This window comes from Rhyacophila brunnea, unplaced genomic scaffold (assembly GCF_057557595.1).
Source record: "Rhyacophila brunnea isolate RB1 unplaced genomic scaffold, BYU_Rbru_1.0 scaffold_1, whole genome shotgun sequence".
NCBI classification, from domain to species: domain Eukaryota; kingdom Metazoa; phylum Arthropoda; class Insecta; order Trichoptera; family Rhyacophilidae; genus Rhyacophila; species Rhyacophila brunnea.
This window is the reverse complement of record NW_028232751.1, coordinates 62,259,279-62,273,129: the sequence shown is the minus strand read 5'-3', so window position 1 is coordinate 62,273,129 and position 13,851 is coordinate 62,259,279.

Below are 13,851 nucleotides of genomic sequence, written 5' to 3'. Positions count from 1 at the left end.
TGTTAGCACCCCGCAAGGTGAGCTGTGGAGGAGATAAGTCGGTCGCAGACCATGTACATATAGGTAATAAGGTAATAGGGTTAAAATTTTGATCAAATATAATATGCTTAGTTAAAGGGTAATTAAATTAAATTAGATATAAAATATGATTTGGATGGAAGATAATATGTAATGTAAATTGTAATATAATAGGTAAATTTAATGTAATATGCAATGGGTTAGAGAAATAATAAAGTAGGACGTATGGACGGGCGTTAGTAATATGTAGTAGTTAAAATAATTAAGATAATTAAGGAATTAATGTAATTAAAGTAATATTAATATTAATCATATTATGTACATCGATATCGCTATATGTTTGGTTGATAGTCTGACAATAATTCCGTCAACCTTATATAAATGTGTAGCCAGCATATGGCGGTATCAGTGATCGGTGTGAATTTGTAAGAAATACAACCACCCCTAACGGATAAAAAGGCAAGATTATTAAATCCAAAGTCAGTCTGTTTTTGTCACTTGTGGGTTCCGGGAGTCGCTTCTGCGATGGCTTGTTGCCCCGGGACCCTCACGATCTCGTCTGCATAACTAATTAGAAATAATTAAGTTAATGTTAAATAATTAGTTAATAATAATCAAGTTAATTTTAAAATAATTAAATAATAATATTCGAATTAATTTTTAATTAATCAGTAATAAATGTGGTTATTTTTGTGACTTCGGATATTAGTTGACTCTTGTTTATTGAGACTTCGAACTGTGAACTTCGAATATTAATTGATTTGACTTTTTTTTTCCTTACTAATTGTGGTGTATGGATAATAACAATAAATCGAGTTTCTTTTAATTATTATAAACTTTGGGACTTTCGATACCAATGTGAATGATACCATTGGACTATAATCCTTGATGAAGGAATGCCATAAGGCCAAACATATTCTAATAACAATAAAATACGAGTTCTGAAGATTTCATCTGGTGTTTAATTGACTTTGTGCCCCGTGACTTCTTGGTTACTCCACGTCCATGAGGTTCCTGCCTGTTCCTCCACATTAATGAACCTCCACTCCAAGTGCCTGAGCTAGTCAGGAAGTCGGAGGCCTTCACTACATATAAAATTTGCGTCTGGACGATGGACTAGTTGATTTGGAACTTATTGTAGGTAAGTAGGTATTATTGGAAATACAAATATGGTAATACCTGCTTTAATATAAAAATAAATGTACCTACATATAAAGATTAATAGTGTTATTTAATTCATTTTGGATATCATTGACCGTTATAGATAAGTACGTAGTATTTACCTTAATTTTTACATATTCTGATGATAATACATCCATGGTGGCAGTTGGTGGAGCGGTCATATTTCAAGAAGTGGGCTCGATCCCGCGGATATAGAGAAATACATGTTGTTTTTTAAATATGTGTTAATCCAGCGTAAAGACCCAATGTGTTGGGCGAATGACTAATAAGTCACAACTCTTCTTTGTAGTAAGTCGATTAATATAATCTTCATTTTGTGGAAACCAATACGTTCCGCATTTCTGTTGATTTAATTCATTTTAATATTATGATCATGAGGACAGGCAGACAGACTATGCGCCTCATATGGGCGGCCATTGTCCAAAAGGTTACCCGAGAAGGAACGAAACAGTTCATTATAAATTATTCATACACATTTTACATGTATTAATTATTTAATAATAAATTCAGTTTACTTTGTGAAACAACATTTTCTAAATATAATTTAAAAAAATATAAATAAAAAGGATTTTAAGTTATAGGTACACATTTATATTTTTATAAAAATCAATGTTTTTTAAAATAAATATAAAAAATAATAAAACGATGAATTAGTCAAAAATCTACAGGGTAAAAAATTGAAAACTTAATAAACTAAATTTTAATAATGACCATAAATGTAAATAATAACGTAACTCGTGACATAAATATTATGTAAGTAACAAATTTACATTTTTTTAAATTAAGTAAGTACTTATTTTTAGTTTAGACTTTGTTGGCTATGACTATAAAATTTCGTTATTACATCTAAACTTACGGGCTATAAATTTCTGTCTGATTGATGCCATGCTTTAGGCGGTAACAACATGATACCAATATATATTACAAAAGGAATTATAAATCTGGATTTAGGTAAAAGAAGTGGCTTTGTCAAAATTTTCTAATATGTAAGTACTAAGTTAAGTGTTGAAAAGTTCTTAAAAATGTTCAAAAATGCTTTATTTTTTAGTCTTTTCCAAATTATTTACTTACTTGTATTAAAAACAACAAAAAATCTATTGTGCATCATTATTGTTATAATTATCAATTAACAAGTCTGAAAGGCATTAAACAATCGCTTGTACTGGAAACATGACATCGATATAGGTACTTCTTTTACCAAAAGTCCAGAAATATAATAGGTATTATTATTTATTTACAATACTGAAGTAAATAATGCTATTTCGGGTAACCTGTAATATTCATGTATAAATAAAATATATAAAACTACGTAATAAAACCATCGGAATATAAGGGAAAGACAGAAGAAAATAGATAGGCTACATTATAATTACAAACATATCGTATAATATTTAATTTATGTAGTTTAATCAATTAAATTATTTAAAACCAATAAAGACATCTCATAAAATTAGTATTAAATCTAATTGGAATATTACTATTTGCAAACTATTGCCGCATTTTGTAAGATACGTGTACAAATGTATTCCACGGTGAAATGTTCAACGAAGAGCTCGTCATTTGATTAAATGTTACATGAAGACAATATGTTTCACGTACTGCGGCACACGAATAAATGTCCTGCGGTGAACTGTATACGTACAAATTTCCGAATACGCCAAAATCAAACGACATAACTCTTATTACAAATTAAACAGATTACATAACAGTCAAAGAAAAGAATTGTTAAAGAAACGATATATATACATTTAATTTGGTATATGGAAGAACTGTAGGTAACTCAAATTACAAAATGGAATTTAATTTTTTCCATTTCGAACGCTGGTTAAAATCAATTAATGTGATACCTGAGATTCTCGGATTTTGCAGATTTTAGAAATATTAGGTCGAATATTTGATATAGCTATCCTCAATTCTTCGTCTAACTATGTAAGTCTTTCTCGTTTTATAGTTTTTATATTAGTTATTTTATTCTTGAGAAACCGAGCTCACACAAATATGATGTTGAAAACTGTAACAGATTTTCAGTGCCAGATGTTCGACTTGGACAGAAATCCAAAATTTCTCCATAGTTACATATTTCAGAAAATTTAATTTAAAGGACGACCCGTTGACAAGGTGACCAATTCTTCTTCTTATTGGTGCGAAAATTCACAACTCGATGTATCAATCGTACCTAGTAAATGGATTTCGTATCCAGTCATAATTTTCTATATTGAAGGAGGGAAAGTAATATGCAATATTTTCTTCCAATAAAGCTAAATGTTCTAATGTCGGAAATAATTTCCTATGCAATGTTTTCGTTAAGTGAAGGAAACATAATATCTTATTTTTCCCTATTATTCGATTTTTCCACGGAGTTATTTTTTTCCGAATTCCTGTCAATTTGTCAGTGAATGTCAATTTTTTTTTCGTTTTTTCCTTGAATGTTTGTGTTAACGTTATGTAAGTAATTAAAAATATCTGCTAAATATGCCATTTTAGTACACCAATCAATCATCATTCTGAAGACATTTTACAAGTATTTCATTTTGTAATAAGATCATTGATATACTACTAGATGAGGAGTTCCCATACAAGTGTCATTTTAAAAATGTACCACAAAAGAAGATAATAGTACGAATATTATCATCTTATAATATTTCCTTGTAGGTATAAAACGTTAAGACCGTTAACATGGATTCCCGAATTTCACCCGTATTGTTATTGTAAATTGAGATTAATGTTTTATTTTAATAAGAAATTCTCCAAATTTAAGCATCATCACAATGTCATTCTCATTCCATTTTATTTTCGTTCATGTGAGTTTTGTCCTGTAGGTGACATTTTTTTTCAAACACTTTGATACTTATATTTGGAAAGAGCATGTTAGAAATACCCTCTTCTATTCTTGATGTCTATGAGATACATATATATGCCCCATCCTGGTACGTGGTAGCAAATAACTAAGGACCGAAAAGAGTGGAGATGGTTATGGAGAGGCCTTCATCCAGTAGTGGATCGACCGAGGTTGCTAAGCCAATAGTGCGTTAGGGTCATTACAGGGAAAATGAGTTTAAAAAAGTACATCAGCAAAATTTATTACGGGACAAATTTACAATAAAATACCCATGAGTATATGAAAAAACCAATAAAAAAAATTTCAAATTGCTGCAAATTGTCACTAATGCCTTCATGGCATAGCACCATAGAGATATTAAATAAAAAGAGGGCAAGCAATCGGCTTTCTCATGCAACTGAATGAAGCAGGCCAACAATAGCCGCCAACTTACGAGAAATAGCGACCCGATAAAAAAAAATCAGGGCATCACGCAGGATTTACTTTGGTCATTATAATGTATTCATATAACATAATGTTAACGTGGAAATTTTGCCACAAATTGATTAGCAGCCTGCCTCACCATACTTTTTCACCATACTTGCCTGCTTCACCATACTTTCATATAACCTGCCGCCCCTAGCATAGCACTGTTGATAATATATTTGTGCAGTATCTTTTTATTGAAACTTGAGGAGAACTTTTTCATGTTGCCATTCCCCCATGCATGTATTATTTGTGATAATATTGTATTTTAAAAAATGTTTTAAATGTCAAATACCAACTTTTAAATTATTTTTAAACATGAATCATTTTGTTATATTCTAGGAGTTTATACAATGCCCAGAAATGGAAGACGTTATCGAGTTAACTCGACTTCATCGACGCCTAATGTTTATTCCAGCAGTACTCAGGATGACACCGGGGAGCAGCAGCGGTTCGTAAAATTCTAAAAAATACCATCATTGTGTGGTGCTATTTGACAGGTTCATAGATAATCGGTAAACGTCAAAAACATGTTCTGTGCGGTGTAGTTCATATTTATTCCGCCAAGTTCGCCACTATATTTTTACTGCGCATGCTCAGTATCGTGCAACTTGCAACTGTCGCATGAACATGCAAAAGCCGCTGAACCTAATAATAGATTCAAACATGCAGTCTTGCAACTTGCACGATAATACGTGTTTACACTTGCATTTTCTTATGGCCGCGATAATACGAGGGTGGGTCAATAAGTCCCTAGAAAAGCCGACAGGTGGCGCGACTAGTACTGTAAGCGGTTTGTTTTCATGCAGCGGCACTACCGATTCAGTATGCTGCGAAGTTTCAATCAGATTGGTCGGGTTGTTGTGTGTTTCTCGTACATTTAAAAAAAAAAATTGCTTGTGGAAAATGGAAAAATGGAAAATGGAGAAAATTTAGTTTAGAGCTGTTATTAAACATTTTAATATAAAAGGGTTAACAGCAAAGGAAATAAAAAATGAGTTGGATTTAGTTCACGGCATATCTGCTCCTTCACTTGCAACTATTTATAACTGGTTAAATGAATTTAAACGTGGTCGTACATCAACAAAGGATGAACCACGCTCAGGACGTCCTGTAGAGGTGACTACACCAGAAATGATCAATAAAATCCACGATATGGTGTTAAGTGACCGAAGATTAAAGTTGAGTGAGATAATTGAGGTTACAGGGATCTCAAAAAGTAGCGTCATTTCTATTTTACATGACAAATTGGGCATGAAAAAAGTTTCTGCAAGATGGGTGCCGCGTTTGCTCACAGTCGACAATAAACGCAATAAGGTGGTGGCCTCTAAAGCCCTGTTGTCGCTCATGCAACGCAATCCGGATGATTTTTTTCGTCGCTTTGTGACTGTAGATGAAACATGGATACACCACTATACTCCCGAGACGAAAGAACAGTCAAAGCAGTGGATTGCGAAAGGCGAACCATGTCCAAAGAAGGCGAAAACCGTAAAATCAGCTGGTAAGGTTATGGCTACTGTATTTTGGGATGCACGTGGAATTATTTTCGTTGACTATTTGGAAAAAGGAAAAACAATAACAGGGGATTATTATGCATCTTTATTGGACCAGCTAAAAAACGAAATTGAAGAAAAACGGCCTCATTTAAACAGGAAAAAAATCCTCTTTCATCAGGACAATGCCCGTGTTCACACATGTTTACGATAAATGGCTAAAATTGAAGAATTGAAGTTCGAATTGGTCGACCACCCACCGTATTCGCCAGATTTAGCCCCCAGTGACTTTTTCCTTTTCCCAAACTTAAAAAAATGGCTAAGTGGACAACGTTTTTTTTCAAATGAAGAAGTCATCGATCGGACAAATGCTTATTTTGAGGACCTTCCGAAAACTTATTTTTCTGACGGTTTAAAAAAAATTGAGAAACGTCTAACCAAGTGTATTGAGCCCCAAGGAGATTATGTTGAGAAATAAAAAAAAAATACAAAAATAAAAACTGTTTTAATGCTTTTTTCTAAGGAATTATTGACCCACCCTCGTACATAAGTATTCCAAATGAAATTTGACTATAATATTGAAAGTCCAAGGTATGCTAAATGTGAATACGTGAGAATGTCATTCCATCCCTACAAGTGTTTTTAGTCTAACTGATCTTGCTTGAACAACTAATAAGTTTTAATAATGTTTCATTTTACACATTTTGCAGTAAAAAAATCAACAATAATTATTGATAATTGAATATTTTGAAAACTCGGCTTCAGTGGATTGTATTGTAAAGATACCGCACTTCTACTATTTTGTTTTAATATGGCAATAAATGCAGATAATTTTTCCATGGCCTACGTCCTCCACTCATAATCGGTTTGGGATAATTTTACAGTCCATTACTTCTATCCTTTATAATTAGTAATTTATAAATAATTGTTTTCCTAGTCAGGGGCGGCTCTTCTTTTGGGTACCTAGGGGACAGACCCCGGTCCCCTCATCGTCATTCTATAATCAATATTCAATTGATATTCATGTTATACGTTCCTACCATAATACATTGATTTTGTATAAATTAATTAAGTATATATTTTATTTGCACTGTTTACCCATCCCTAATTCTTGTTTCGTGGCGCAACCCTGTTAATGCTTCAGTCTATCTACGTAGCAGGTACGTACAACGATAATGTCGGGTCACAGTTCTGAGAACTTTCCGAGTTCCCTTGTAGCCGGGACCGTCTGGAATGGACCCCGTCAAATCAAAACAAATATTTATGCAAGCAATGCAATTATGAGACTGTGTAGAGCATCAAGCACGTCATATGCACGTTTAGCTGTACATGTATTGGTGCTGGCTAGGGGTCGCCACTAGAAATACCCACTCCTACATAAAAAATGTTAGTACCTAGGTAAAAGTTGACGTACATATTATTATTATTATAATATCTTGTTGGTCGGCGCATATCCTGTCACAAGTTGTTTTAGTTTGCCAGTCAGACGTCAGTGATTAACGGTCATCCATCTATTTAAATAAGTTTTAAATTATAATTGTTAATACATACTCTCTATTAGTATTGTGAAGTTTGATTAAGATTTGATTTTTGAAATTTGTAGATAGTTTTCATCTCACGTTACTAAAATAATTTTGATAAATAATATTACGTAGGTACTATGATGAATGAGGTGGATTATTTATTGAAATATAAGTTCAGTACATTGACATTTGAAGATAAACTAGAAGTGAAACGATTAGGAGCTCACCAACCTAGTGATTTAGTTATTGTGAATGAACTAGTGAAACCAAAAAAAAAATTGACATTTAAATCGGAATGGTTTACTAAAAAAACGTGGTTGACTGCAAGTGTATCCTTAAAAAGACTATTTTGTTTTCCCTGTTTAATTTTTGGTGGTGAAACTGTTTGGGCTCAATCTGGTTATTCAGATTTAAAACATTTATCAGAGAGGCTAACTTCACACGAAACTTCGTCGTCTCACATGAAAAATGCTGTGACATTAAAACTTTTTGGTAAATCAAATATTGTTGAAAAATTAGACAGTGTATATAGGCGTAATATTCAACGCCATAATCAAGAAGTTGACAAAAATAGATAAGTATGTACTTTCAAAAATAATTTCTGTGTTAAGACTTTGTGGTTCGTGCGAAATTGGAATCCGTGGCCGCGATGAGACTTCCGAATCCTTGAAGCCGGGAGTGTTTCGCTCAGTGTTCCAGTTACTATGTGAAGATGATGTAATATTAAAAAACTATTACGAAAATTCGCCGTCATTTAAAGGGACTTCAAAAACAATTCAAAATGAGCTTTTGGACTGCATGTACGATTTATATAGAGAACTCCTCAAAGAGGAGATATCTACCACGAATTTTGTTTCAATCCAAGCGGATGAAACAACCGATGTTTCTTGTAAAGCACAGTTGGTTATAATATTAAGGTATATTACTAAACTTGGGACTGTTACTGAACGATTTGTGCAGTATTCTAAACTAGTGGATAAATCGGCCAGTGGCCTGACAGCAGAAATAAAGTCAGTACTGAGTGAATGTGGAATCAATCGCGAGAAATTGATAGCTCAAACTTATGACGGGGCGGCAGTAATGAAAGGAAATTTAAATGGTGTACAGGCACAGATTAAGGTTGATTTCCCATACGCACATTTTGTGCATTGCTACGCTCATCAATTGAACCTTGTAATGCAGCAACTGTGTTCGAAAACACACAAGGAACTAAAAATATTCTTCGGTAATATTTCTGGCTTCTCATCATTTTTCTCAGTGTCCACGAAACGCACCTGTTTATTAGACAATGTTGTGAACCAGAGGATGCCAAGACCTAGCGCAACAAGGTGGAATTTTTCTGGGCGTATGATAAACACTGTTTATGAAAATTTGAATGAGATGCGGGAGTGTTTTTTGAAATTTCAAGAAGATCCAGGGTGGGATGCAGTAACTTTAAGTGAAGCATGTGGACTCTTAAATCTTTTATACGATAGGTTATTCTGCTGTCTTCTTTCATTTTTCGCGCAAGTTATGCCGGAAGTTGACATTTTATTTCAAAAACTTCAAAAAGTTTCCATAGATAATATTTCAGCAAACTTAGCTATAACACACTTTAAAGCAGCCATATTAAAAATAAGAGAGAAAACGGATGAATTGGGAGACCTCTACGCTGATTTAACATGTAAAAGAAATTTTTCCGCTAGTGATTTGAAGCGCGTGATGAAAGAAGCATGCGATGTCATTGTTGTGCATGTCAGCGATAGATTTTCGAATACTGACCATCTTACCGCTGCAAGATTGGTGGATGTGAGATTTTTCAAAGATTTTTCAAAAAAATTTCCCGATAAAGATTTTGATATAGCGGTTAAATATTATCCATTTCTACTTAAAAATAAATTAAGAACAGAATTACAAATTCTGTATGGACATGACGAACTCACTAGTGATGTAAAATCCGCCGCTTCTCTCTTAGCGTCATTGGACGAGAATAATGTAAAAGAGATATTTACTGAAGTCACCAAACTTTTAGAAATTATTATCACGATCCCAATGACGACTTCAGAATCAGAAAGGTGTTTTTCGACGCTGAAACGTATAAAAACATCTTCAAGAAATACAATCGGTGAGGAACGGCTGAATGCGCTTTCCATGTTATCAATAGAAGACGAATTCATCAAGTCCGTTCCTGATTTCAACAACAAAGTGATTGACCGGTTCGCCAAACTAAAAAATAGAAGAGTAGAATTTAATTATAAGACTCTTTCGGACACAGGAGGCATATGAAGATGAAGTAATAGCTACAAAAGGTATGTTTTCTTTGAATTATTTATAGAATCTGAAGCAACAGCTACTATACAAAATAAATCACTTAAGTACACACAATTAATGTTAGAATTCAAAATATTAATAAAAATAGAATATACGTTTTGATTGACATTAATTAGGTATACATATAATATGTATTTCATATGATATTTCACGCCATGTGACCCCACTTACTAAAATATGCTAGAGCCGCCACTGTTCCTAGTGCATATTTTCATTTTGACTGACATGTTCAGATCTAGTTCTTATCCCAACATTGGATTCAACTTAACGTTCTTAAATAATCACAAATTTCGAATCCTAGAATATACCTACATATTGTTTTTTAATTTGTGTTTGCAGTCAGAGTATGGACCTAATAGGTTGAGCAAGTAGCTAACATCCATTTCTTGTAAAAACAGAAATCTGTCAATACAAACCTCTACATTGTGGAGGTCCATAATATGATCTTATTAATATCGCACATGGTATAAAAAACTGATAGTACTAGAATGATAGAGTAGAAAAACAACAATATTTTTTTCAATAAATTTATTTTAAAATCGTTACTATACCTACTTAATTTCAAAAATTACAAGTTATAATGTAATGTAATTATAATGTACAATGGTAACTAATTATCTATACGAAAAAACAAAGTTATTATACAGAATAGATCGTAAGTAGATTATATAATGATTAAAATTCATTTGTGTAATATGTTAAGTTTGACAGGGATTTTAGAAGTACAAAAATTTTAAGTCTTCCCGATTGAGATATAATAAAATTAAGTGTTATACATAGTAGTCAATGAAACATCTCGAAAAACCATATGCAAGTGACTGATAGTTCTTAAGAAAATATTATATAAATTTTACTGTCACCAACTGCCATCGACAGAAATATGCAGAAACAAACGATTGTTGGAAATGTTATTGATGACATAATATGAAGCGCGCATTTTGAAATAGCCATACGCCTGCGATTCATTTTTTAATGACATTTTTGTGTCTCAAGCGTGGCATCAGTAAGCAGTTGTAACATTCCATTATGTTTTATTCATTGTATTGTATTTTAAAATGGCATTAAAAGGCATTTATCTATAGGTATTATTTTTGCATTTGGCGGGTTCTGGAAGTTATGGATACAATAATTATAATATTGTCTTAGATTGCATAGAGAGACATGAGGATAATATCCTATATATTATTATAATGTACTTACTTTTTGATAGATTTTGACCATATTATTTTGCTATACGTATCTATTTTTGGATGTTGTCACTTCATTATATGATAATCACGGTATAGATAGGGCTATCTTTTCTGAAATATTTTATTTGCAACTGACATGATGTTACAATATATGTATTGAGATTGCAACTTTACAGCAGAGCAAAAGGAAATGATAATATTTTGTAATATGTACATAAAAGTCAAAATATGTTTGGATGTTGATATTTATTTGTTCCTTCCAATTTTGAAACATATTTAAGATACTGTTTGCAAGTTTGATGCATGATTTTAATTAAATTCAATGCTCTTTTGTATTGCTTTTACTGTTGTCAGATTATTATTTTCATTTGACATAATATTATAGTCCCTGTACAGTTTATCTTGATGTTCAAAAATCTAATTAAGTACTATTTTTGTTGTGTTAAGGAGATAAATATATATCGATCACGAGGTGGTCTAAGTCTAGTGCAATGTTTCTTAACCCTTTTACATTCGCGGATCACAAAAAAATCAAAAAATATTTTGCGATTTACGCTTACGATTTATTTTATTATTAAAATACGAAGCTTGCAATTTGAGATTTTTTTTTGATAATTTACAATTTCAACTATATTAATTGATAAATATGTATCTGAAAACATTAAAAAGAAAAAAAAAATATTTTAAGTCAAAGATAAACTTACAATTGTAAAAAATGTGAATTTGTTGAATCGGATCGCACCCTATTAATACATCTATTTTATGGTCATATTTATTATTAAAATTTAGTTTATTAAGTTTTCTAAGCATCACCTAAGAAATTTTTGACTAATTCATAGTTTTAATAGTTTTTATATCTATTTTAAAAAACATCGATTTTTACAAAAAATATAAATGTGTATAACTTGAAATCCTTTTTTATTTATATCAAATCAAGCTTCAATATTGGGACCATACATAAATAAAAAGGATTTCAAGTTATACATATTTATATTTTTTATAAAAATTTATGTTTTTTTAAATAGATATAAAAAATATTAAAACTAGGAATTAGTCAAAAATCTCTTAGGTGATGCTTAGAAAACTTAATAAACTAAATTTTAATAATAAATATGACCATAAAATTTATGTTATAGTAGGGTGCGGTCCGATTCAACAAATTCACATGTTATTACATTTTTTACAATTGTAAGTTTATCTTTGACTCAATATAAAAAATATTTTTCTTTTTAATGTTTTCAGATACATATTTATTAATTAATACAGTTGAAATTGTAAATTATCAAATAAAAATCTCAAATTGCAAGCTTCGTATTTTTCCGCTAGGCTTAAAAACGGCTCAGTAAAGGCTTCACCTTAAGAAACTATGGTCTAGTACAAAGCCGCATACTTCAGCTAGTATGGATATATATTTTCAATAACGTCCTCTCAAAAATGTTATATAACTGTGCCACGGAATATCTCTTACAAATGGGAATTATGCAAAAAAAAAAAACTAAATGAAATTATCAAAATTTTTAATCCTCAAAGATATTTACTTAATAATTTTTGGCAAAATGTCTTCTCCACCACTATTGCATAACACTATAATTTATAATTTATATTGAATTGGCACCTGGGCACTAGTTTTTATTAAATTTCTTTGGTTTAGTTACATAGAAAAAAATTGTAATAGAATAAATATTTTAGAACTGTCTGTCAATGTAACTAAGTGAAATCCATGCTTATAATTCATGTTAACATGCTGTATTTTTTAATAGGCACACCAACATTTTGCATTATGTAGCTTACTTATTATTTGTAAATACAATACTTTGAATTGCGCTGCATCTTGCGTGCGTTGCTATTGCTGAGTCGATTGATTGAGATTTTACTTTATTTTTTAATAAAACAGTGGTATCCTAAGCGTATGTTCTTGCTTAAATATCATTATGAAGAATGTGTTATCAAATAATATACAAATAAATGATTTTTTTTTATACCTGTGGTGCATTTTAATTTTTCAATCAACAACAATGATTAAGTGTGACGCTTGACTGATTTCATTACATAAAACGTCTTGTTTTTCCTATATTACTTTCCTAATCATCTCTCTGCTAATCAATTTATCCAACTTTAAATTTTCCTTGACAATCTCCAAATGCTTCTTACCACCCACTTTTAACATGCTTTTCAGTGCAAATGGTTTATGTACGCTGATTGAATGATGTTTTTAACTTAATATTCTCTAAGCCTTACGATATTACTACGGCAGTATCTGACAGACTGCAGATTTTTAACGATACACGTTGAATGTTACTGTAGAGCTTCGCTCTTACTACTATCGTTATAATACCGATAATTTGTGGCTTAGTATTTCATTATTATTGAAACAGATGTCATTGCGTGTTTATTCTTTTTAGATTATGCAAATCAATCGACAGTGGCTAGTAATTTGAGTTTAAAGTCGGGCATGATAACTGGCAAAATTTGTATGTGCAGCCTGTCGATCACGGCCGCATAGAGCGGGATAACTCGCTGAAGGCAATGACATATTAAATGGACAACTCATTTCATATCGGCGAGCACGAGAAATAGGGCATGAAAGTCATTCACAGATGCATAGGTAGACGTCACGTGACCATATGACGTTGCATTTCCATTATACGATATCACGCTTCGAGAATTTATAGTAATATAGCCTTTATTGTAATGGCGTATTAATGTCATCGCGTTAGAAGCAGATTTTCGGTTACTTACAACTTCTCAGAGATTCGACGCAAGTCAGTCAAACGCATCCAGACGCAAACTGAGAATTTTGCCCTTAATTAATAACTTTAAATATTTTTGTA